The sequence below is a fragment of the Dromiciops gliroides genome, chromosome 4 (genome assembly GCF_019393635.1).
Source record: "Dromiciops gliroides isolate mDroGli1 chromosome 4, mDroGli1.pri, whole genome shotgun sequence".
Taxonomy (NCBI): Eukaryota; Metazoa; Chordata; class Mammalia; order Microbiotheria; family Microbiotheriidae; genus Dromiciops; species Dromiciops gliroides.
Genome location: NC_057864.1, coordinates 383,347,859 through 383,373,161, shown reverse-complemented (window position 1 = coordinate 383,373,161; position 25,303 = coordinate 383,347,859). Strand labels below are relative to the sequence as shown.

Below are 25,303 nucleotides of genomic sequence, written 5' to 3'. Positions count from 1 at the left end.
AGCTGGAGAAGGAAATGGCAAACCATTTCAGTATCTTTACCAAGAAAACCTCATATAGGGTCATGGAGAGTTGGACATGACTGAAACAACTGAAGAACAATAATGTAAAGCAAAACTAGGAAAATGATTCATATGATAACATTATAATGAAAAACAACTTTGAAAAATTTTAGAACTCTGATCAATAAACCATGAGTCCAGAGGACTGAAGATGAAACATGCCATCCACCTCTGGTGATGTAGAGTGAGAAAAGGGTTTTTGGACATGACCAATGTGGAAATTAGTTTTCCTGTACTATACATGTTTCTTATGAGGAGTTTTTTCCCCCTTTTTCTCAGTATTGTTTAATTGGCAGGGGCAGTAGAAGGGAGAGAAAAGAAATGCTTGTAAAAACAAATAAATACATTGGAAATGCTAAAAAGGGAAAAAAGAAAATGACAAACATTTATAATTCTACCCTTAGCTTTCCAGTTATACCTGAGTTTTATTTTATAGATATTAAAACTGATTATATGGGGGGCAGCTAGGTGGCGCAGTGGATAAAGCACGGGCCCTGGATTCAGGAGTACCTGAGTTCAAATCCAGACTCAGACACTTGACACTTACTAGCTGTGTGAGTCTGGACAAGTCACTTAACCCCCATTGCACCGCAAAGAACAACAACAACAACAACAACAACAACAAAAACAAACCTGATTATAGTGGCTTTGATTATAAGTTAGCTTGATGGCCAATCCTTTGGTACCTACTAAAACATTTCCTGAAGAAGTCAGTTTTACTGTAAAGCACTAAGCAAATTGAAATTACAAAACATAGGCAAAATCAATAATAGTTTACTTATGTTGTTATGGCTTCTAAAGTATTACTTTTTCTTTGTAGCTGAACATATTTAGTGAAACCATGAGGTTAAAGCTTGAAAGGAAATAGTCTGCTAAGTGATTTGCACTTAGGGGTACCCTAAGTTTGAAAAAAAAAAGTTTAGGTCTGTATTTCAAAGAGATCATAAAAAGGGAAAAGGACTCACATATACAAAAATATTTATAGCAGCTCTTTTTTTTGTGTGGTGGCAAAGGATTGGAAATCAAGGGGATGCCCTTCAATTGGGGAATGGTTGAACAAATTGTGATATATGAATGTAATGGAATACTATTGTGATATAAGAAATGACGAACAGGCAGATTTTTTAAAAACCTGGAAAGACTTACATGAACTGATGCTGAGTGAAGTAAGTAGAACCAGGAGAACATTATACACAGTAATGGCAATATTGTACAATGATCAGCTATGATAGACTTAGCTCTTCTCAGCAATACAATGCAACAAGACGATTCCAAAAGACTCATGATGGAAAATGCTCTCCACATCTAGAGAAAGAACTATGGAGTCTGAACGCAGAATGAGGCATCCTATTTTCACTTTTTTTGTTTTTTTGTTCTTTCTCATGTTTTTTCTCTTTTGTTCCTTTTTTTTTTTAACAACATGACTAATGTGGAAATATGTTGGGTTTTTTGTCTTTTTTTTTCAGTGAGGCAATTGGGGTTAAGTGACTTGCCCAGGGTCACACAGCTAGTAAGTGTTAAGTGTCTGAGGCCGGATTTGAACTCAGGTACTCCTGACTCCAGGGCCAGTGCTCTATCCACTGTGCCATCTAGCTGCCCCTGGAAATATGTTTAATATGACTGTACTGTAGAAAGTATATCAGATTGTTTGCCATCTTGTGGAGGTGAGAAGAGAGAGAGAGGGAGAAAAATTTGAAACTCAAAATCTTACAAAAATTAATGTTGAAAATAATCTTTGTGTGTATATATATCATATATATATTATATACACATATCAGATTGCTTTCTGTCTTGGGGAGTGGGGAGGGAAGAGAGGGAGGGAGAAAAATTTGAAACTCAAAATCTTATAAAAAGAAATGTTGAAAACTATCTTTACATGTAACTGGAAAATAATAAAATACTTTTGTGATTAAAAAAGAAAATCATCTTTATATATAATTGGGAAAAAATACCATTAAATGTGAAAAAAGAAAAAGAAAAGTTTATCAGAGTCAAAACAGAAAGAGGCTTAGCATATAGTATAGGCATGCCTTATTTTAAGAAAATTCGATACCCAACAAAAGGTTGCCCCCCCCCCCCAAAGTGCAGTGTTCCAATAGATTTGCTATCTCATTCACTGTGTATATTTCTTTTTTTTTAAGTGAGGCAATTGGGGTTAAGTGACTTGCCCAGGGTCACACAGCCAGTAAGTGTTAAGGGTCTGAAGCCAGATTTGAACTCAGGTACTACTGATTCCAGAGCCGGTGCTCTATCCACTTCACCACCCAGCTGCCCCTTATATGTTTCTTCTAGGGCTGCAGTTCAAAACTCCCAGACTCACACCTATGCTCCCACAGGATTGTGGAAGAGCATTTCCTTAGTTCTTTAGATATTGAAACATCAATGGAACAATATTGTTGTTAATACATTATTACTAACCCCAGCCTACCCCCAAAATTACAAAAGCAGTTACCACAGTAACATCATTTTACTGATTACCTGTTTATATTTATAAAATTGTTTCTATGACTTAAGTAAATAAGTATTTTTTTCCCAAAATAACTCCCTCTCTAGTCTTCTACGATTCAACCTCCTTTCCTTTCCCATTCCCACCCCCCACAACTGGATCCTTTACATAGATTCTGCAGGAATTTGCCTCAGTAAGTTTTAGTGGATGAAGAAATGGAAGAGAGAAGGGAGAGAAAATAGATTTTTGTTCAATGAAAAGAATGAAAGAAAAATCCCTAGATTTTTCCAAAGCTCAGCTAAAATACCACCTCCTATAGGAAATCTATCCCCTCAATTACTAGTACCCTCCCCAATGGAAATTACCATGTATCTACTTTGTGTATATTTTAGGTAACTGGTGTTCATGGTACACCACATTATCTCTCCTTAAATTGTTATTTGTCCCAAAGCTTACGGTGATTGATAATTTAGGGAACAGAAAAGGGAATAAGAATAAAGCTTTTCAGATGTTTGTTCTGCTTTTTTTCCTCTCACCACTGGGAAAACATAGGACTACACCAAATGTGTGCTCAGGACAGGATGAAGCCTTGGGAAGAAGAAGATGAGAGGTGCTGAGGTTCAGTATAGCAGGGTGTTTGTGTAGGTCTACCTTTGTCCCTTTTGCCTTTTTTTTTTTAAGTGAGGCAATTGGGGTTAAGTGACTTGCCCAGGGTCACACAGCTAGTAAGTGTTAAGTGCCTGAGGCTGGATTTGAACTCAGGTACTCCTGAGTGCTCCAGTGCTTTATCCACTGTACCACGTAGCTGCCCCACCTTTTGCCTTTTTTTTAATCCTTGCAAATGAGGACTTCTAAAAGGGCCATGGCAGCAGTAGACATAGATATTGCTGCTGTGTTCTAAACTGGGAGCAATGACTACAGAGCCGAGACCAGAACAAACATTTGAAGCTGCCTGGTAGCAGGGGGTTCATATATGTATAGTAGATGGGATTGTCCCCATTTATCAGGGAGACTATAGAAATCTTCTTAGGGTAGAGCCACTAGGTAGGAAAAAAAGAAACTTTTACACTCCCTTGCAGGATAATAAATAAAATGACATCATATAGGTTTAAATTAGGCAGTACATAAGAAATGTTGGTTGCTTTTGTTTCTATAGCATCTCAGTTATCATATGATACCCAGAAGGTATCCCATACAGCCTATATTAGTGTCACATTTTATTTGCTTTTCTCTATACATGTGCTTTCCCTCCTCTTCCCCCCTTTTCCATGTAAGTTCCTGGAAAGAAGTGATTATTTCATTTTTGAGTTTTTATCCCTATGACCTGAAATATAATAGGTGCTTAATAAATGCTTGTTGGATGATTAGATGATGATGGTGGTGGTGGTGGTGGTGATGATATGAGATGACATTAAAGACCAGATTTATTGAGCACAAACTAGAGTGGAAACCTAGCAACAATTCAGTGAATTTGAACTATAGAGCCAATCAATTCAGCTAAGTCAGGCGCAAAACGGAGAGGTGACCTAATTCAACCTCCCTTCCTTTCCCCACCTCCACAACTGGATCCTTTATATAGACTCTGCTAGAATATGCCTCAGTAGATTTTATTAGATGTGGATAAGGGATGGTAGGAGGAAAAGCAAAAGCAAAACAAGTGCTTTAGTTTGCTTGAGGAGGCAATGTTTGAAATATACTGCTATACATGAAACTGTTCAGTTCAATAAACATTTGTTCAACTTCTACTTATGTGCAAAGTACTACCTGACTTTTACCTCTCTTCTTCTCCAGGACTTCATGGTCCATTAGGGGAAATAACACAGGGACACAAGAACTCTAAAAAATCCAAAATTAAATTAACATCAGAATCAAAATGTGTTCCATGGATAGGATTTTGGATTTGGGGCCAAACCTGTGATTTCATTTGTATAGAAATGTCTGGGGGTTCCAGCAGGCTTCTGGGTGCATTTTATATAGGACTTTAAAGAACGTTATCTTATCTGAGTCCTATAACAACTTCATAACAAGATGGGATGTGAACCCAACATACTCTAAGTCAGTAGTACCTAACCACTTTGATTGTGCTAAACTTCTTTTTCACACAATCTCTCTGGGTACCTCCATGTGTAAGTAATTATTATTTATCCCTGACCAAGAAATTCTCTTAACCAATGTAGTCCAACACCTACTCTGCAACTGATAGGCTAGAGAGTTGCCCAGAGGCAATGAAATATTAATGAGACTTTCTCTGTGTCACATAGCCAGTTTGCATCATGACTGAGAATACTGACTCTTGGTTAAGAGGAGCTAGGTGGCATTTGGGATAGCAGAAATGGCATTTGCAATGAGAGATTAGAGTGAGGAAAGATGGTTCTGTGCAGGGGTTTATCTGGGATGTGTTGGGGTGTTTCAAGAGGACTAGCACCTTTGGTGTGAAGACTTGCTGAGCCATTTTCAGGGCTGCTCATCCACCTTTGCTATTCACCTTTTACCTAACTCTGACCTGTGGCTCCAAGAAACTGTATCATGCACAGCAGGCACATCCCTGTAAAACTGTCTCATCAGACCCACTAAACCAGGTTGAGGGTAACTGAGAGACCTCAAACCCATCACTGAATTAGGGGGATGTCTACCCCAAGCATGTGAAAACTTCCCCTGGCAGAATGGGTGAATGAGAACAATTTGTTCCAACAACCATGAAGACAACAAAGATACTTTGTGCAACTCTGCCTCACCTAAATCCAATTCATTTGCAAATCAAGACATCACCCCTGATTTCACTAATCCTCTTCCAAAATGATGGACAAATGAAAATCAGGGAAGATTGCATGTAGGCAATATTTGATCTGACCCAGGTAAAACTTGGGTCAGGGGAAGGGAAAAGAATATGAACAAAGTCATGTAGGCAAGTCAATAATTTTCACCAGCAGCATTTAGTGCAAGGCCATCCTAATTCTTTCAGTGGTGCGATACATGATTAGAAATCCATGTGTACTCAGTCTGAATGAATTTTTTAATTGAAAACAGCAAAGTATAGCCTGTTAGCTATTTGGGAATATTAATTTTTTTTAGCAATAGTACAAAAGCAGTCCCAAAACATACTTTAATAAGTTTCGTTTGTATAGAAGTACAAGGACAGGCATAGTGCTAGTCACTGATCAATTTTAATCATGTTCATGAGGATATCTGGCATTTAACAGGCTGATGCTATTCCCTAGAATTCTGGAATGTATGTAGTCAGGGCACATCTCAGTTTCAATTTGCAGCACTAATTGTGGCTCTCAGCTCTGATTTCTACAGTTTTCTAAAAGAGAATGTTCTCTTGCAGAGCCAAGTAGACCCCAAAATTGCCCAGAATTGTCCACATAGCCACAGCTTTCAGGGGACTTGGAATATGAGTTCAAATCTCACCTTGGTTACTTAACTGTGAGACTTTGAGCAAACCACTTAACCTTTCTGAACCTCCTTATCTATAAAATGGGAATAACAAGACCTGTAGTACCTACCTCATAGGGTTGTTATGAGGCACAAGTCCCATATGAAATACACCCAGAGGCTTTGGCACTAAGGAGGGAGGGGTCTCAGCCAGAAGTGCAGTACTGACGTCAGTACAGTAGTACCCTTCCAGTACAAACAACCTTGTAGTACCCTATCTAGGAAGCCCCTGTATGATCAAGCACACCCCAGGCTAGAGATCCAGAAGATTAGAGGGCTATAGTGAGGAGGGTAGTTTTAATGTCTAGGGAGCTCTAAGCCTAGAAATGAGGATGATGAGGGTAGGGGTGGGGGAACATTAAAGCAGCAAAGCTCCTACTAAAAGAGAAAGAGGGCAGTGATCAGTTCAAAAGAGCCAGGAACTCTGAATGTTTGCTTGCTGCAAGTTGACATGACTGTTCCTGACAGACAAAGAGCTAAGACACAAGTAAGCCTGTTAGCATTTTGGGCACAGCAGACACTAGTGGAAGGGAGGGCTAGCAGCAAGACTCTAGACAATACAGATTAGGAAAGAACAGGGGCCCACCATCCCATTTAAGTGTACTAGAGCAGTTTGTAGCCTGTCCTTGACAAAGAAGTCTGTCTTTTTTTTTTAGGGGGGGGGCAGGGCAACAAGGGTTAAACTAGTAAGTGTCAAGAGTCTGAGGTGGGATTTGAAGTCATGTCCTCCTGAATCTAGAACCAGTGCTTTATCCACTGTGCCACCTAGCTTCCCCAAAGAGAGATAATCTAAGAATTATCAGACTCCCTCAAAATCATGACCAAAATAAAAAGCCCTGCATACCATATTTCAAAAAAAATTATGAAGGAAAACTTCCCAATTAGAATCAGAGGACAAAATGAAAACAAAACAAAACAAAAATCTACCAATCCCTTCCAGATAGGAACCTAAAAAGAAAACTCTCAGAAATGACAAAGGTAAAATCCAAAGCTTCAGGATTAAAGAAAAAATACTGCAAGCATCCAGACAAATGAGATCAAGTAGCAAGGCAAAAGTTAAAACACAGATAATTTATTTGGCCAAATAATATAATCTTACAGGGTATTAAGTGAACCTTTAATGAAATAAAGAATATTTCTGATGAAAAGACTAGTGCTGAATAGAATCTTTGGAATTCAAATACTGCAATCAAGACGATTCTATAAAGTTAACTATATTGGAGCAATTAAAAGGTATACTAGTGGAAGAAGAAACAATTGTTTCCTCAAAACCATCTTTAAGAGTCATAGATGGGGGGTGGCTAGGCAGTGCAGTGGATAAAGCACCGGCCCTGGATTCAGGAGTACCTGAGTTCAACTCCGGCCTCAGACACTTGACACTTACTAGCTGTATGACCCTGGGCAAGTCACTTAACCCCCATTGCCCGGCAAAAGAGAAAACAAAAAAAAAAAAAAGAAAAAGAAGAGTCATAGATGAAGTTAAATAAGGATATAAGGCCTGGAGGTGGGGGTTGGTGCATTGTCCTGTTTAAGTGAAAAAAAGCAAGAAAAGGGAGGGGGAAAGTATACTGGAAAGAAAGGAGAAGGGAATAGGATTTAGGATTTCACATAAACTGAAAAAGACTACAAACATGGAGGAAGGGATAGAGGAAGCAGGTGTCACATGGTACTTACATCAGAACTAGACAAAAGGAGAGAGAGAGAGAGAAATTAATCTCAATAGGAAAACTAGTGGAACAGAGAGCAGGGAGGGAGAGTTTAAAAGGAGAATAAAAGGTAGATTCATAAACAAAATAAACTCCAACTCTGAAGGGTAGATTATAAAACATATTAAAAGGGAAGGAAAAAAATGTGAAAACTTTTGATCAGGATGTGGGTAAGGGAAAGAGAAGAGTCAGTGTGATAGAAGCAGATCACTTAAGGAATGTTGAGCACATTCTTTCTCATTATTTTCCTGCTCTTTGTAAAGGGAAGGGGTGGAGGGTAAAAAGAAGGAAATGTATAAGAGGACAGTAAAGAAGATAATTAACAATTAACAAATATAACCATGAATGTGAATAGGACAAACTCTCCCATAAAATGGTAGAAACAGAATGGATCAGAAAATAGAATTCAGGGGGCAGCTAGGTGGTGCAATGGATAGAGCACCGGCCCTGGAGTCAGGAGTACCTGAGGTCAAATCCAGCCTCAGACACTTGACACTTACTAGCTGTGTGACCCTGGGCAAGTTGCTTAACCCCAATTGCCTCATTAAAAAAAAATTTTTTTTAAATAGAAAATAGAATACAAGAATATTTTATTTACAGGAAAAACACTTGAAATATAAAAAAGTGATGTCTAGAATGGAATTTATTATGTTTCAGATAAACCAAAAAATGTAGGGGTAACAAAAAGAATCTCAGATAAGGCAATATAAAAATAGAAATTATTTAAATATAAATCATTTTATATAAATATAAAAATAAAAACCATATTATGTTTACAGATAATGGATTTGTATCAATACTTCAAAAATTTACACACACGTAAATACATGTATGTATATATGTCTATGCATGTACATATATGTATATTATGCATACACACATATATATACACACACATACACAGCATGTAAACATTTAGAGGAAAAGCTAATAAATTTCCACAGAGAAATATCTAAATGTATCTTTCTCAGACTTAGAAGTCTAACAAAAAGATACTTGTGTGTGTAGAAAGAAGTTAAGTGTTTGAATATTATTTTAGAAAAGTTAGATATGATAGCTCTCTGGTGATTTTTGGATGGGAATAGAAAAGAATGCGTTCATATTTCTCGGCTGAGCATGGAACCTTTATACAAATTGATCATGTACTAATATATAAAAGCCTCTCATACAAATGTATAAAAGCAGAAATATTTAATAAATATTTTACTGATGACAAATCAATAAAATAAAGGACCCTTTGAAAAAAGAATTAAAGAAAAATAGGAGCTTAAATAATTTAATTCTAATGAGTTAATGGAGCAAAAAACAGATCATGAGATAACAGATAGTTTTACAAAGAAAAGTAGAATAATGAGATCACATACCAAAATTTGAGCATGCAGAAAATACAGCTATTATTGCTCATCAACAAGACAGAGATCAATAACATGCAACTGAAGGAAAAAAACAACAGTGATACATATATACCAAAAGAAACACCACTGAGAAAATTTAAAAATCAATGAAAAAATCAACAAATTTAAAACAAAAAGCACCTAAATTGATACACAAATTAGGAGCTTCTAAAAAAATCAATAAAATAAAGTAAAAGGAATCTAATCTGATTTTAAGGAAATCCAAATTTGTCAGTGTAAAAGAATGGGAAAAAAAGAATTTACAACTGAAAATGAAATAAAGAAAATTGCTGGAAATTATATGAAATTTATAATTATTTTTATATAACCCAGATAAATAGAATAAGAAAAATTTAAATTGAACAAGTCACAAATGAACTTCCAAAGAAAAAAATCCTTATGACCAGATGGTTTTACAAGAGAATTCTGTCCAAGAACAATTGATTTCAATATTATATGAACTGTTTGCAAAAATAGGGAATATACAACTTCTTTAATTCAAATATGGATCTTGATTCTTAAATCAAGGAGAGACAAAACAGAGAAAACAACTTTATACCATTAATCACTAACAGAGAAATGCAAATTAAAACAACTCAAGTTCTATCTTGTGCCCATCAGATGGGCAAGGTGAAAAAAAAAGGAAAGTGACAATTATTGGAGGGGCTATAAGAAGGCAGGCACAGAAATGCATACTGTTGATTGATGCAGCTATGAATTAAGTTGGTCTTTCTGGAAAGTAGTTTGGAAAGAGATGAGACTATGTAGAAATAGGGACCCCAAAAGTCTGTGCATATATTTTAACCCAACAATATCACTGCTAGGCCTGTGCCCCAAAGATTATCAAAGAAAGAGAAAAAATATTTATAGTAGATCTGTGTGTTATAGCAAAATACAAGTACCCCTTGGTTGTCCAGCAATTAAGGAATGGTGGAACAAATTAAAGCACATGAAGAAAAGATGGAGTAGATAGTTAAGAAATCATTGAAGACTTTTATGAACTGATGCAAACTGCAGGGAGCAGAACCAAAGCAAATATTTCTAGGATAAAAACAATGTAAAGAAAAACAACTTTGAAAAACTTAAGAAATTTGGTCAGTAAATGACCAACCATGACTCCAGAGGAACAGTGATGACATATGCTACCTATGCCTGACAGAAGTAATTGAGGGGGGCGGCATCGGTCCTGGATTCAGGAGTACCTGAGTTCAAATCCGGCCTCAGACACTTGACACTTACTAGCTGTGTGACCCTGGGCAAGTCACTTAGCCCATATTGCCCAGCAAAAAAAAAAAAAAGTAATTGAGGTATCAAAGTGTAGAGACAGACATTTTTGGATGTGCAGACTATGCATATTTTTTTTTTTAGTGAGGCAATTGGGGTTAAGTGACTTGCCCAAGGTCACACAGCTAGTAAGTGTGTGTTAAGTGTCTGAGGCCAAATTTGAACTCAGGTACTCCTGACTCCAGGGCCGGTGCTCTATCCACTGCGCCACCTAGCTGCCCGGACTATGCATATTTTTTACAAAAGTTTTTTTTTTCCCCTATTCTTTCTCCATTTTTGGAGAGGTAGGGTTTAGGAGAGAGGAGGAGCTAATAATAATATTATTTTAAATACAGAAGTGGGCCACTTCAGCATTTCAAAATATCTAAAAAGCAGACTATATATGAAAGTAACGTATTAAATTTCTTATTTACTCGAAAGGAAAAGCAAGCTGTACTAATAACTATTTTTGGTTTCATGTAAAATCCTCTCTATCTGCTCTCTGTTGTATATGGAAATGCTTATTTTCTTTGTTAAATTCAAATTAAAAAAAATAAAGGGCTTATATGAATGTCAGTTGTTGGGATCATTAGTTATTTACTGCCCCAAGCTGGATGCCTGGGGTTTAGTTAAAGGAACAGTCAAAAAAGATCTGGATTGAGACTAATTTCAGAGGTCCCCTGAAGGCCAGATTTGGAGCCCGAGGTCTTTGGATCTGAATCTGAACTCTGCCACGCGTCCTATTTGCACCCCCTACATGCAGTGTGACTTTGGGTCCCTTCCCCTCTGCTGAGCCTCAGTTTCTCTCATGGGTACGACGATGAGGGCTGATGAGATTTCTAAGGTCCTTCCTCCAAAGGGCCGTTGCACGCCCTCGCTCAACGTCTAAAGAAAACTGGGGGCTCGTGAATTGGTTGAGGATGCCCGGGCCTCTGCCAGTATGCGTCTGTGTGTTGTGGGCATTTTGCCGATGCGCTTATCCTGATTCTTCATCATTATGTAAATTAGCTAGGCCCCCCGTGGTAAACCTGCGTGAGCACCAGTAGCTGAGGCCCCAGAATGAGAATCACCACATAAGGATGCGCGATGGGTCGGGGACAACGCTGCAGCCCCTGAGTCTGCAGCCGCAGCCGCCGCTTGGGAGCCCGGCGCTCCGGAGCACCCGGTCTCGGTCGAACTCCGCCGCGGGGACCCGCTGTGCTGGGGGCTCACGGAGGAGGGCGGCCGCCCCGCGGTACTTGGGTCCCAGCCGCCACTTTGCGAGCGTCTCCATCCCCTCCCCCCCCCCGCCCCTCGCACGGCGCAGGCTGCTGAGCCCTCGGAAAACGGGGCCGGGTGTCCTATGGAGGCGTGTCTCTCCGCCCCAGCCCACGAGGAGGGACGCGGACCTGAGTCCAATCTTCACTGTGGCTTCGTAGGGATGTTTTTATTATTTCTAAGACAAAAAAAATCTTTGTACCAGGAGTGGGGTTCGAACCCACGCGGACATATGTCCATTGGATCTTAAGTCCAACGCCTTAACCACTCGGCCATCCTGGTGCAGGTATGGAGGCTGCTCTCCGCCCGCCCTACAAGGCTTAAAGGGCGAGCGGGCGGGCTAGAATACTCATTTTTTGTTCTTTTTTTTTTTTTTTTTTTTTGATGTGTGCGGTTTTATCCACCGCCAAGCCCCTTCTCTCCGGAATGCCGGAGAGACTCCACCACACGCCGCCCTGTTTATTTATTCTACACTCGCTTCCTCTTTCTCCCGGTCTCCCTCTCCCTTTCCGCCGCCGCCGCCGCCTCCTCCGTGAGGCGGGAGAGCTGGGAGCGAACGGCGGCGGCGGCGGCGGCCCCAGCGTTTCCGGATCCTCGGGTGGGGAGCGCTCGGCTCAGAACTTCGGGGACGGTCGAGCGCCACAAACAAAACTAACCAACCGAACGACGTCCCTTCCCCTCCCCCCTCCGACCCCTAGGGGAGCTTGTGGGGAGCCCGGGGCAGCCGGGGACGAGCCCCGCACGAGACTGAAGGCAGCGTGACAAGAAGGGACTTGACTCGTTTGGTGCTTGGGATTGCGACCCTGGCTTTATTTTAGGGGCGTTCGGCATTTGTTTAGACGACTGTTTTGTGTGAAAACGGGACAGTATAGAACAACCACCATTTTCTCTCCGAGTAACTAACGCTGAACGGCCTCCTGACTTTTTACACAAAATCCGTAGGGCGGGTTCGATCTCTTCACCCAATCCAAACGCATTTCTTGTGTGGCGTCATTTATTGCATCCAGTGCCTTTGCCCAGTCTTTTTCATCCAAGGGTCTTTTTACACTTTGGCAAAATACACGAGTATTTCATTCGTTCATTTTTTCATTCATTCATTTTCGAAATATAATTGTCAATACCACACGATAAATAATTGTCAGTTGTAATAATTATCAATTATTTGAAATATAATATTGAAATGCAATTTTCAAATATACATACATAGTACACACATACATAAAATCACCAGACCCTTGACCAACAAGAATTAATTGATTAGAGGTGTTTAGGCCTGGTTCACAGCTAGTTTCCACCTCTGATATAGGTATGGGACTATGTGGGATAGGGTGAGAAATCTTCACAACTCTTAGAATGGCAAGGGGTTGCAAAAACACTAAGGAAGTTTTTAGTTGTCCCCAGTTGTCGGTGACTTGCCCAGTGCACTTGTGGTATCTGAAGAGGGCAAGCTATCTTATGATAGCTAGGTGGTGTAGTGGTTTAAACACTTAGCCTTAGATTCAGGAGGTACCAAGTTTAAATCTGACCTCTGCCACTTGTCATTTACTTTATGTGTGACCCTGGGTAAGGCACTTATCGTCCTGCAAAATAAGAATATTGGAGGTCTCGAGATATGCTTTTTTATCTTTAAAAAACTTTTAATATTCAGTATTATTGCATATTTTTGTTTTCAAGAGTTGTTTTACATGGTTTGGCATTGAGATCACAAGGTTTTTAGACATTTTAAAATTCTTCATCATGATACCATACTTTTGTCCCATTGAATATTAAGCAAACGTTTGACAAACAGTTCACTTTTCCAATTCTGCCCTTGATTATAGCCCATAACTTTTATTTCTTTTTTAAAAATTCAATTTTATTTTCAAACCTCCATTCTCACTGTTCCCCCTTCTTCTTCCCCACTTCCTCCCCTTGAGAAAGAAAAACAAAACCCAGTACATATGTACCTACCTACATACATACAAAATCCATGTATTGCCAAGAAAAAAATTCTCTCATTAGCTATATATTTTTTTAATTAAAAAAAGGGGGGGCGGGGCAATGAGGGTTAAGTGATTTGCCCAGGGTCACACAGCTAGTAAGTGTCCAGTGTCTGAGCTCAAATTTGAACTCAGATCCTCTTGAATCCAGGGCCAGTGCTTTGTCCACTGCGCCTCCTAGCTGCCTCCAGCTATATATATATATATATTTTTTTTTTTTTAGTGAGGCAATTGGGGTTAAGTGACTTGCCCAGGGTCACACAGCTAGTAAGTGTTAAGTGTCTGAGGCCAGATTTGAACTCAGGTACTCCTGACTCCAGGGCCGGTGCTCTATCCACTGCGCCACCTAGCTGCCCCCAGCTATATATTTTTAAAAGTCTTATTGTGCACTCTGAGTCCTATCACCTCTTTATCTGGAGATGGGTAGCATGTTTCATCATGAATACTCTGGAAATATGGTTGGTCATTATGTTGATCAGAGTTCCTAAGTTTTTCAAAGTTATTTATCTTTATATTATTATAGTTATTGTACAAATTGTTCTCCTAACTTCATTTTGCATCAGTTCATACAAGTCTTTCCATATTTCTCTGAAACCATACACTTCATAATTTCTTACAATATATTAGTATTCTATTGCATTCATATACCATAACTTGTTCAGTCATTCCTCCAATTGATGGACACCCCATCAGGGCCATTACCAGTCATCTTGATTTATGTTTTGCCACTGGAGAGGAGAGAGTGAAGCTGATAACCTTGCACAACTCTGCCTCAATTAAAGCCAATTCACTTGAAAGTCAAGACATCCTCATGAAGTCTTTGGTTCCCTTCAAGAAGAAGGATGAAGGACAACAACAAAACAAGGACACCCCATCAGTTTCCAAGTCTTTGCCACTACAAAAAAGAGCTGCTATAAATATTTTTGTTCATATAGGTTCTTTTCCTCTGGGAAAATGAAGTCTTGTGTGCTCTGAGGCCTGACTACTTCCTCTCAATAATGCAGCCTCATTGTTCATAAACCTCAGCGTCACATTTCTTTCTTTCTTTCTTTTTTGTGGGGCAATGGGGGTTAAGTGACTTGCCTAGGGTCACACAGTTAGTGTCAAGTGTCTGAAGCCTGATTTGAACTCAGGTACTCCTGAATCCAGGGCCAGTGCTTTATCCACTGCACCACCTAGCTGCCCCAGTATCATATTTCAAAAACCCTTTTAGGGTACAGAGCTGGGTCTACATAGTGAAGGAGTTATGCTCTAAAGGGTAATCTTGAAAGATGGGGGGATTGTGGAAAGTGGATCAAGTATATCCCACTAGGAAAGGTTGTATTTTCCATCAATAGCAAGGTTTTGGCAGGGGTGAATGAGTGTGTGTGTGTGTGTGTGTGTGTGTGTGTGTGTGTGTGTGTGACAGAGACGGAGAGAGAGACAGACAGAGACAGAGAGAAAGAGAGACAGAGCGCTCGAGCCCATGGACTTGTAGGTTGGATAACTTAATTATCCATGTGAGATTCTGGATTAGACAGATAATTGAAAATTATTTTGTTCATTGGACACAACTATTCTATTTAAAGAGGAAAAAGAATTTTCTGCATTCTTACCTTTCTGATCTAGCTACTGATAAATCAAGAATGACAGTTATTGGGAAAGCAAATCTCTTTTCTGTCTTAGTTTAACACTGACTGACACCACCCACCCTGCTAAATATCTATGTAGTCAAAATATGCAGTTTCTGCTTTCTATACCAAGAGTAAAGTGTCACTTTGTTTCAAGGACCATGAACTGAATCCAACCAGAGTAGCTTCTTGCCTTGAGTTTGGGCCTAAGATCGCTTACAGAATGAAGCCCTTCCTCTTCTCTGACATTTCCCCTGGCCTAAAACCTATCTGTCCTTAAAAATACAGCTCAAATGCAACCTCCTCTATCAGAACATCCCAGATCCACCCCTCTTAGCCACTTATATTTATTTTCCATTGTGGTTATTTCTGTGTAGCTTTTACCCCTGTTCTAAATGTAGACTCCTCAAGGGAATGGATTTATTTCTTATTTCTCTTTTAGAGAAGCAGCTCAGTGCAGTGAAAAGAATGTTTGTTGTCCCCATTTAAGACCCTTGCTGTTGCTCCTTTGGTAGCCCTCTTTATTTCAAGTTGACACCCAGATGACCCTTTTTAATAATCCTAATTGCAGCCTATGGAGATGGGAGTCATCCAAATTATCCCTAATCCATGGAGATTTTTTTTTTTTTTTTTAGTGAGGCAATTGGGGTTAAGTGACTTGCCCAGGGTCACACAGCTAGTAAGTGTTAAGTGTCTGAGGCCGGATTTGAACTCAGGTACTCCTGACTCCAGGGCCGGTGCTCTATCCACTGCGCCACCTAGCTGCCCCTATCCATGGAGATTTAAGGAGATAGCCTTAGTCTTCTCAATAAAATGCCAGTGGGTATATCCATACTCTCTATGGGAATATATGAAGTCTCAAACAAAGGTTCAACTTCCTATAAACTTATTAAACTCATTAGATTGCCACGATCAACCGTTACTTGAAGAAATATATAATGAAAAATATAAGAAAAGAAAATAGGAAAAAATTTAAAAACAAAATGAAGTAGATAAAAGAGGTAGCAAAACAATGATATGTATCTATAAACCTATTATTTACTGCTTATTAATCCCAGTCCCAAAAATGTGAATATTGATTTTTTAAAACACAATTACACCCACATTGGCCTTCGTATTTTGTAATCCTTCCCTTTAACTTCTCCCCAGTGTATTTAACACGGATTAATGTTCTTTATCTTTGTCATTACTTACAAAGTTGTAGTCAACATGTATAATATTTTGGTTTTGCTTTCTTACTGTGCTAATTCATATAAATCTTCCCATATTTCTTTGAATTCTTCATAACCATCATTTATGGCACAATAATAGTCCATCACATCCTTTACAAGAATTTGTTCTGCCCATTCCCTAATCACTGGACACCTTGTTTACTTCTTCTTTGTTTTGCTTTTTTACTATAATAAGTAGTGCTGCTAGAAATGTTTTTATCCAGATGTATCTATTTTCATATTACTAACATTCTTAGAGTCTAGTGAGTCAAAGGGTATGTGTACTGTTGCAACTCTTGTATAATTCCAGCACATAATATTTTAAATAAAGGAAAAAGCTGTGTTTCATATTATAGTATAGTGAAAAAAGAACCAGTTCTAGAGTTAGGAAGAACTGAGCTAAAATTCGAATCTATGTGAATTTGGAAATTCACTTAATCTCTTTGGCCCTTGGTTTTCCATCTCTAAAATGAGAAGCCTCAGACTAGGATCAATGCCCGGAAAATGAAAAGCAGCAAAATTAGTCTTGATGTAAGGAAAAACTGAACAACTAAAGTTTTCAAAAAGTAGAATGGAGTATATTTGATGGTAATGTGTTCCTTTTCACTCAAAGTCTTGAAGGGAAAAGCTGTATGGTCATAAGATCATAGTTTTAGAATAAGAAAGGGCTTTAGTGGCTATATATTTTAATCTCCCCATTTTGTTGTTATTCAGTTGCTTCAGTCACATCCGATTCTTTGTGACCCCATTTGGTGTTTCCTTGACAAAGATACTGGAGTGGTTTGCCATTTCCTTCTCCAGCCCATTTTACAGATGAGGAAACTGAGACCCAGAGAGGTTAAGCAACCTACCCAAGGTCACCCAGGTAGAAAATGACAGAGGTAGGATTCAAACCCAAGCTCTTTGTTTCCAAATACAGTGCTTTTCCCACTAAACAGTGATGCAAGAGGGTGTTTCTGTTCTAGTGTCAATCAGGTTAGAGCAAGGCTTCTTTCTTTCTTTTAAATTTTTCTGGGCAATGAGGGTTAAGTGACTTGCCCAGGCTCACACAGCTAGTAAGTGTCAAGTGTCTGAGCCCAGATTTGATCTCAAGTCCTCCTAAATCCAGGGCCGGTGCTTTATCCACTGTGCCACCTAGTTGCCCCCTAGAGCAAGGCTTCCTAAACTTTTGCTACTTGAGATCCCTTTTCACCTGAAAATTTTTTCTATGATCCTGGGTGCATAGTTATATAAAATAGGTAAATGGAACCTTTTACAGTTGCCAGATTTTTCTCAATCCCCACATTTACCTATGTGACCCCATGTGGGGTCGTGACTCACAGTTTAAGAAGCTTTTGGTTAGAGCAATTGGTTATTCAATCTGCCCACCCACAAGAATTTATTAAGCACCTACTATCTGCCAAGTACTGTGCTAGGTTCTGGGCATAGATAGATCCTATCAGGAGAGACAATATGTGCGCACATAAATACATGCAAAATAAACGCGAAATAATTCTGATGGAGGCATTAGCAGCTTTGGGTCTGGAAAGGCTTCTCTAAAGTTCCTTCCAGAGGTTTTGTGGTCTTTTTAGATGCTTCTCTTTTTTCTTTCTCTTCAAGGTCATTCAAGATTGAGACATTAAAGTGTCATATTTGTGAAGCTCCCATACCTTTTGAGCCAACTTCCCTTTTAGAGTTTCAGGCCATGAGTTCATTGCTATCTCCCCACTTTGGGAATCAGGCAATCTGGAATCAATCCTGTCTCTAGCTCTTACTAATTGTGTGAACATGGGCAGGTTATTTAACTTCTGGCACTGCATACGTCTTCGGGTTTTTTTTTTTTTTTGATGAGGCAATGGGGGTTAAGTGACTTGCCCAGGGTCACACAGCTAGTAAGTGTCAAGTGTCTGAGGCCAGATTTGAACTCAGGTACTCCTGAATCCAGGGCCAGTGCTTTATCCACTGCGCCATCTAGCTACCCCCCCACTGCATACTTCTTACATGGCAGCTAGGTGGTGTGGTGGATAGAACTCTGGGCCTGGAGTCAGAGAAAGATCTGAGTTCAAATCCTTCTCCACCCCCCCCTCCCCCCAGCCCCTTAGCTCAGAAATCTCTAGATGTTATATAGGAAGTAGGTAGCAAAGCCAAAACAGGAACTTAGGTCTTCTGACTCCTAGACCAAAGCTTTCCCCACTTTCCCATATATGTGTGTGTGTATGTATATGTATGTATGTATATGTATATATACACATATGTATGTATGTATAGAGAAAGAGATTATTCAAATTTTTAAGAAGAGTCATTCTTCAATTGATAAATGCTCAAAGAATATGAACAGACAGCTTTCAAAGGAAGAAATCCAAGTTATCAATAGCCATATGAAAGAAATGCTTTGATTTACTAATAATTAGAGAAATTCAATTTAAAGCAACTCTTTGAGTTTCCACCAACCAAACTGGCAAAGTTGGCAAAAATGGAAAATGATAAGTACTGGAGGGGTTATGAGTGAAAGAGTTATCTTAATGCATTGCTGGTAGAGCCGAGTTGGTTCAGACTTTCTGGAAAGTGATTTGGAACTTTGCCTAAAAAGCTATTAAACTTGTATATATCCTTTAACCCAGCAATACCTTTACTAGGAATATATCCCAAAGAGATGAAAGAAGAAAATGAACAAAAATATTTATAGCAGCTCCTTTTAGTGGTGTGAAAGAATTTGAAATTGAGGGGATGCTCATCAGATGGGGAATGGCTGAACAAGTTAAAGTATATGAATGTGATGGAATACCATTCCATAGTAATAAATGATGAAGGGAATGGTTTCAGAGAAACCTGGGAAGATTTTTATCAATGGATGCAAAATGAAATAAGTAGAACCAGGAGAACAATTTCTACAATAACAACAATATTGTAAAGACAAACAATTTTGAAATATTTAGGAACACTGAACAACATGGTGGTCAGCTGCAATGATGAATGATGAAGACCAATGATGAAACATGATATTCATCTCCTGATAGAAAGGTGGTAGATTCAGAGGCTATGTTCTTTTGGATGTAACCATTGGGGGGGGGTATATTTTTTGCTTGATTTGTTTTGCTGTTTGTAACAGGGATTTTGTTTTTCTTGCTTTTTTTTTTGTTCATTTCAAGGGTGAAAGGTATGGGAAGATGGAAAAAAATGAAGGGGGATTTTTGTTTAAAAATTAACTTTAAAAGAATACTTGATTTAAAGACAGTAAATTCATATATGTGCAATGTTCAATCTTGACTCCGGAAGACTGGTTCAGAAACATACCTCCCTTCTCACGGTGGAGATTTGATGAACTCAGCACAGAATGGGGCACATAATGAAGTTGATCAATGTGTTGGTTTGCTTTGCCTAACTATAATTTGTTTCAAGGGAGGATTTAATGGGAGGTTAGTGAAAAGTATCAATAATTTTTTTTTAAAAGAATCAATAAACAGTTTTTAAAATACTTACTTTCCTTTTATATTATTCCTAAACCACAGGGTATTTTGCTTATCTGTTTTTAATGTATTTTGAAAATGAGAGCTTTTAAATTCGATTAGTAAGAGGAGTAGGAATGACTTATGATAAAACATTTCCTAGTCAAGCTGTGGTTGCCTTAAGGAAATGAGAAACCACTGAAGAGTCATTGAACTTATTCATAATTACCCAAAGGAGCAGACATGGAACCATGGGATGTACTGCTTATTGGTGATAACATTTTAAAAAAAATAAAAGTATTCTTAGTTCTGTAAAGCTATTTACTCCTGCCTAGTTCAAGTTCGTTTCTCAAAGTGCATGTTGGAACAACGTTCTGCTTAGGAGCATTTCTTGTTAGACAGGTTCCTTCCAGAAACAAGATTACAAAATGAAGTTGAAGATTGCAAAGGGAAAGAATGTCACCTCATCGATGCTATTTTAAAGGGTGTGTTTGGATCAAGGTAAAACCACAGGATACTGAAAAACTAATGAAAGAAAAACAGACAAAATTATATACTCCTATCTTTAAGAGCATTTCCTATTTTAATTACTAGAACTTATAGGAAAGTTCTCTGTAAACTGTCAAGCACTACTGAAATGTAAAGAGTTGTTATTTTTTGGTGCTAAGAAGTGGCATTATCAGTACCTACCTCCTGTGCCCTTCCCAGATTCTGTTCTTGGCTTGCTTGTCCAGTCGCTTGTCAAGTCCTGTTGATTTTGTCTGCACAATCACTCTGGAATCCATCTCCTTTACACCCCTGCTATAACCCTACTTTAAGTCTTCGTTACTACTTCACGGACTATTGCAATAGTCTCCTAACTGGTTCCTCTGCCTCTTGTCTCTTTCTCTCTAACCCATTCTTTTGAATCCTGACAAAATAATCTTCCTAATGCCTTCTATGTTTCACCTGGACTGGATTGCTACCTGTCCTCTGATTTCATCTTGCCTCTATGCATATGTGTAGACTGTCCCCTATACCGGGAATAGCCTCCCATTCACCTTAAACTGTTGAAATAGTTCTCTTGAGAGGTGTGGCTGTCTTGTTTTCCTTTTTTACATATCTACTGCTTTGGCACAGTATAGTACATGCTTAGTAAGTGCCTCAACTTCTTCATAAAATATTGCTTCCCTCACCACTCCAGGTGAGAGTGATCTTTTCCTCCTTATATTTTGATAGAGTATTTTGTTTGCATCTCACCTTTCCCCCTGCCACATTCTACCTGGTATAATATGTATTCTGTACTTATTGCCCTTCTATTGGATTGTAAATTCCTTCAGGGCAGGGCTAAATTCCTTTTCATTTCTGTATCCTTAGCACCCAGGAGTGTGCCTTATGCATGCATAGTAGGAATTTACTAAGCACTTTCCTAAGTGTTTGTTGTTGTTGTTTTGGTGAGGCAATTGGGGTTAAGTGACTTGCCCAGGGTCACACAGCTAGTACATGTCAAGTGTCTGAGGCTGGATTTGAACTCAGGTCCTCCTGACTCCAGGGCCAGTGCTTTATCCACTGCACGGCCTAGCTGCCCACCTAAGTGTTGTTGTTGTTTTTTTAAATAGAATTGGATTTATTGAATTGATGTGTAGCCCCAGGGCCCATCTTTTTTTTTTTTTATCTCTATGGGGTTCCTAGGGCTCAGAAAATGATTTACAGAGAAATATTTGTATAGTGATTTTTAGTGAACCCAGATCAAAAAGTTGATTACTTCTACTCTCTATCAGGAGTCACGATGAGCATGTGGGGTTGGGAGGAGGGCAAGGTAGGGGTCAGGGGCAGAAGTTACATAAGACTATATAGCTCAGGCCACTCTAGTTCCCACTTCTTAAAGGTCAGGTAAATTAGATTTCATTTCTCCCCCAGTATTCTCTGGTCTCTACAAATGGCTCCAGCCCCCATCAATGGAATTCCTCCAAGTTTAGGGGGATCTCCTATATCCCATTTCAGTTTAATCACTGATACTCATATTAGCTTTGACAAAGAAATATTTACTTCAAAAGGTATAATCACAAACATACGAACTTACTCCCTCAACTTGGGGGAGGTACAAACACCCTCTCTCTTTGTACCACCTTAGTCTCTGGGGAGAAGAAGGGCATTGGATTCGTAGCTTAGCTCAGTTCCCACAGAGCACAGCCCCAAGTTCCAAGTGCAAAACTCTTCCGGAGCTTAAGTCCCAGGCAACCCTGAGCTTCTTCTGGTTTCCACAATGGGCTGGCACCCTATACTTCTCACCTGCAATCCTGGTTTCGAGATCCTCATCACTTGAACTCTTGTTCATATGTAGATCACCTCTGGCACCTGAAAATTAGGACAAATGAGACAGAACAAAAACAAACACCCTCAGGCCCATTTCTCAGAGCCAAGGAAGAGAAGGGAAAGGATGTCCTTCTCCTCTCATGCTTAAGTTCATGGCCCCCTGCTTTTGGTGAACTGAGATCTTCACCCTTTGGGAGCAGCAGATGAGAATGATCAAAAAAGATTGTAGGAAAACAGGGCAGCAGAAAACGCTGGAGGAAAAGAGGAGTAGCTAGGGTGGCTGATGACTACATGAAGAGATGCTGACACCACAACCAACAGCAGCCAGAAACAAAGTTGGGTAGCTACAGGACTGAGGCAGCTCAGGAGGAAACTCTGCCCAATCCTGAGGATTTCTGAGCTTCAAGTTGAGACAGTAACCAGGAGCCACAAGAAGAGAGATCTAGAGTTTAAAGAAAGTGCTAACTATTTAGGAATCCTCTTTGACTGGTGAGCTTGTAAGGGGGTAAATCTGTTCTGCCCCAATTATGCCAATTGTAGGGTGGCAAACCCTCCCAAGAGAATACTGAGATACCGAAGAAAGAGGGGTCCATGCCAACATGGTTATTAATAGGTTTTATTAAGGTTAATTAGGTTAATTGAGCGAGTTTACTCACAAGGGGCCAGTCATCCTGGGTGGCAGCAGGACAAAGTAAAATGGATCCCTGCACCAATCCTCAGGCTAGGCCAGGTATTATACAGAAAACAGGACAAAGAAAGCATAGTGCCAGGAATGACCCAGGGTCATGTGTAAGTTCTCCCATAGAATAATTGGAACTTCTTTTGCTGTTTACATTTACTCAAGGTAGTTTACATTCTCTGTGTAGACTCAAGATCATGTTCCTTGCTACCACCATACAGAGTTTAGAGTAACTGCTTTCCCTTTTTGGTCCATGAGACTGAGACAGAAAATAAATGCCCCCCACGATCCATTCCTTTCCATGAACCAAAGGCATTCCTTCAGTATCCAAAGATCTGGGAGGTAGTGAGGAGGAAGTCTAGGAGAGGGAGATCATTGGTGGTGAATATTTCCATATAGAATTATATGATCTAGTTTCCTTTATACTTTATGTACAATAAACTCTTTAATCACAGCATACTGAGTTTCTGAATGTTTTGGGAATTGAGCAAAATATTGGAAGAGAATAAAATATTATACACATTTGCAGCTCAGCCACGTAAGGATAGCAGATTTCATATTTTAATATTTTGATCCATATTCCATTTTATTCCAAGATTAAATTTGGGATCTGGCCCAGAGTAGAGTTAACCATTTTAGAGTTACTCTAACAGAGTTAGAGTTTTCTACTAGGAATTATTCTGGAGCAGCCTGTTTTTAAACCTGAGTGCCTTTTAGTGGCCACATGTAGATACTGCAACCTATTAGAAATGACTACTACAGTGCGCATATGCCAAAGGAATCAGGGCAGTATCTCAAATAGACTTCCACCTGGTGGATAAAATAAATATCACACTTAGCTAATTTCATAATCAAATCCCTTGCTGGATAATTAACACAGTGACACACTGCTTTCCTGTAGGCTTAAGGAAGCATTCTAGCCACGACCAAAAGGTTTCTTGTGGGGGTCCATGTTATACATGCATAGAAGTTGTCTGAAAGAACAATGGAGTATTCATTGCTGGCATCTCAGAAAAGCTCCAGTAACATGAAATTGCCAAGCATATCCTTTTTTTTTTTCACCATAAATATCTTTATTAAATGTGAAAATACACTGGCATAAAAATAGTACCCACATTTGTAGACATGACTGAGACCCAGTTCATTGCATTTTTAGGTTCCTTTCCTTTGTAAAAGCATATCCTTTTTGATTATGTTTAGTAATGTCGGTGGGAAGAGGTAGAGGTAGATATTCTATCACCCTCATCATAAAGCAATTCAATGGTATGCTTATAATAGTTTACTCTTCTCCACAAAATTTATGCTGTTTAATAACCATTTGTCAAATGGCTACTATATGCAGAGTGCTGCACTTTGAGACTGTACAAAAGACAAAAGTAATATGACATAATCCTTGCAGCTTATAATGCAACAGGGGATATACTATATATATAAATAACCATGGTGAAAATTAACATGTGAATTACAAACACAATGCAATGTGTTATCTAGGGAGTGGGGTGGAATGTCATTAATAAATGAAGGATGTAGAATTTGGAGTTTTAGAAGATGAGAAAGAATAGTGACATAGGAAATATTTGAGTAAAGATAAAAGTGTGAAAGTGGGGAGTGTTAGGGAGGAATATGAATAGTTTAATTTGACTGGAGCAAAGAGTATATGAAGGGAAATTGATAAGGGTAGATAATGGATAAGGATAGACATAATTGAATGCCAGGTAAAGGAGGTACAAGTTTGTTTGATGGGACATAAGGAGCCACTAAAGGGTTTTGAGCTAAGGAGTAACATGACTGTCTATGTATGAAGATGATTTGAAGTCATAGTGTGAATGATGACTTAGAGTATGAGTGAAGAAGAGAGCAAAAGCAATTGAAATAGTATAGGCATTAGTGCAATGACCCAAGACAATTCCAAAGAACTCATGATGGAAAATGTTTTCCACATCCAGAAAAAAGAACTATGGATTCTGAATGCAGATTGAACCATAACGTTTCTACTGTGTTGTTGTTATTGTTTTTTTCTTTTTTGATGTTTTTCCCTTTTGTTCTGATTCTTCTTTCACAACATGACTAATGCAGAAATGTGTTTAATGCGATTGTACATATATAGCCAATATCAGATTGCTTTCTGTCTTCAGGGGTGGGGGGGAGGGAAGGAAGGTGGGGGAGAAAAATTTGGAACTAAAAATCTTATGAAAGCAAATGTTGAAAACTATTTTTACATGTAACTGGAAAATAGTAAAATATTTTTATGATTAAAATTTTTTTTAAAATAAAAATCTTTTTAAAAGGAAAAGCATGTTTGGCTTGTGCTCAAAATAAATTCAGAAAAGTAATAATATAAAAAAATAGTATAGGCATTTAGAAGAAGTAGCCTTAGCAAGAAGTAGGGACATCTCTTCCTCTGTGGTAGGAAAAAGGGTAAGAGAGCAGAGATGATGTTAAGAAGTTTGAAGGAGTAGAGGGAAGTTCATGTCAGATGGCTTTAATCTTATCAGCTAAATAGCAGGTCAAACAATGTGCTATGTGTTGAGAAAGAGAGGATT

The 25,303-nt window shown here is 38.9% G+C and overlaps 1 non-coding gene across 1 annotated transcript; it reads right to left on the bottom strand.

The window, feature by feature from the left end:
• Positions 1-11,760: 11,760 nt before the first annotated feature.
• Positions 11,761-11,843, bottom strand: TRNAL-UAA. The gene has a single exon. It is a non-coding gene; the product is annotated as a tRNA-Leu (tRNA).
• Between the last annotated feature and the right edge of the window lie 13,460 nt (positions 11,844-25,303).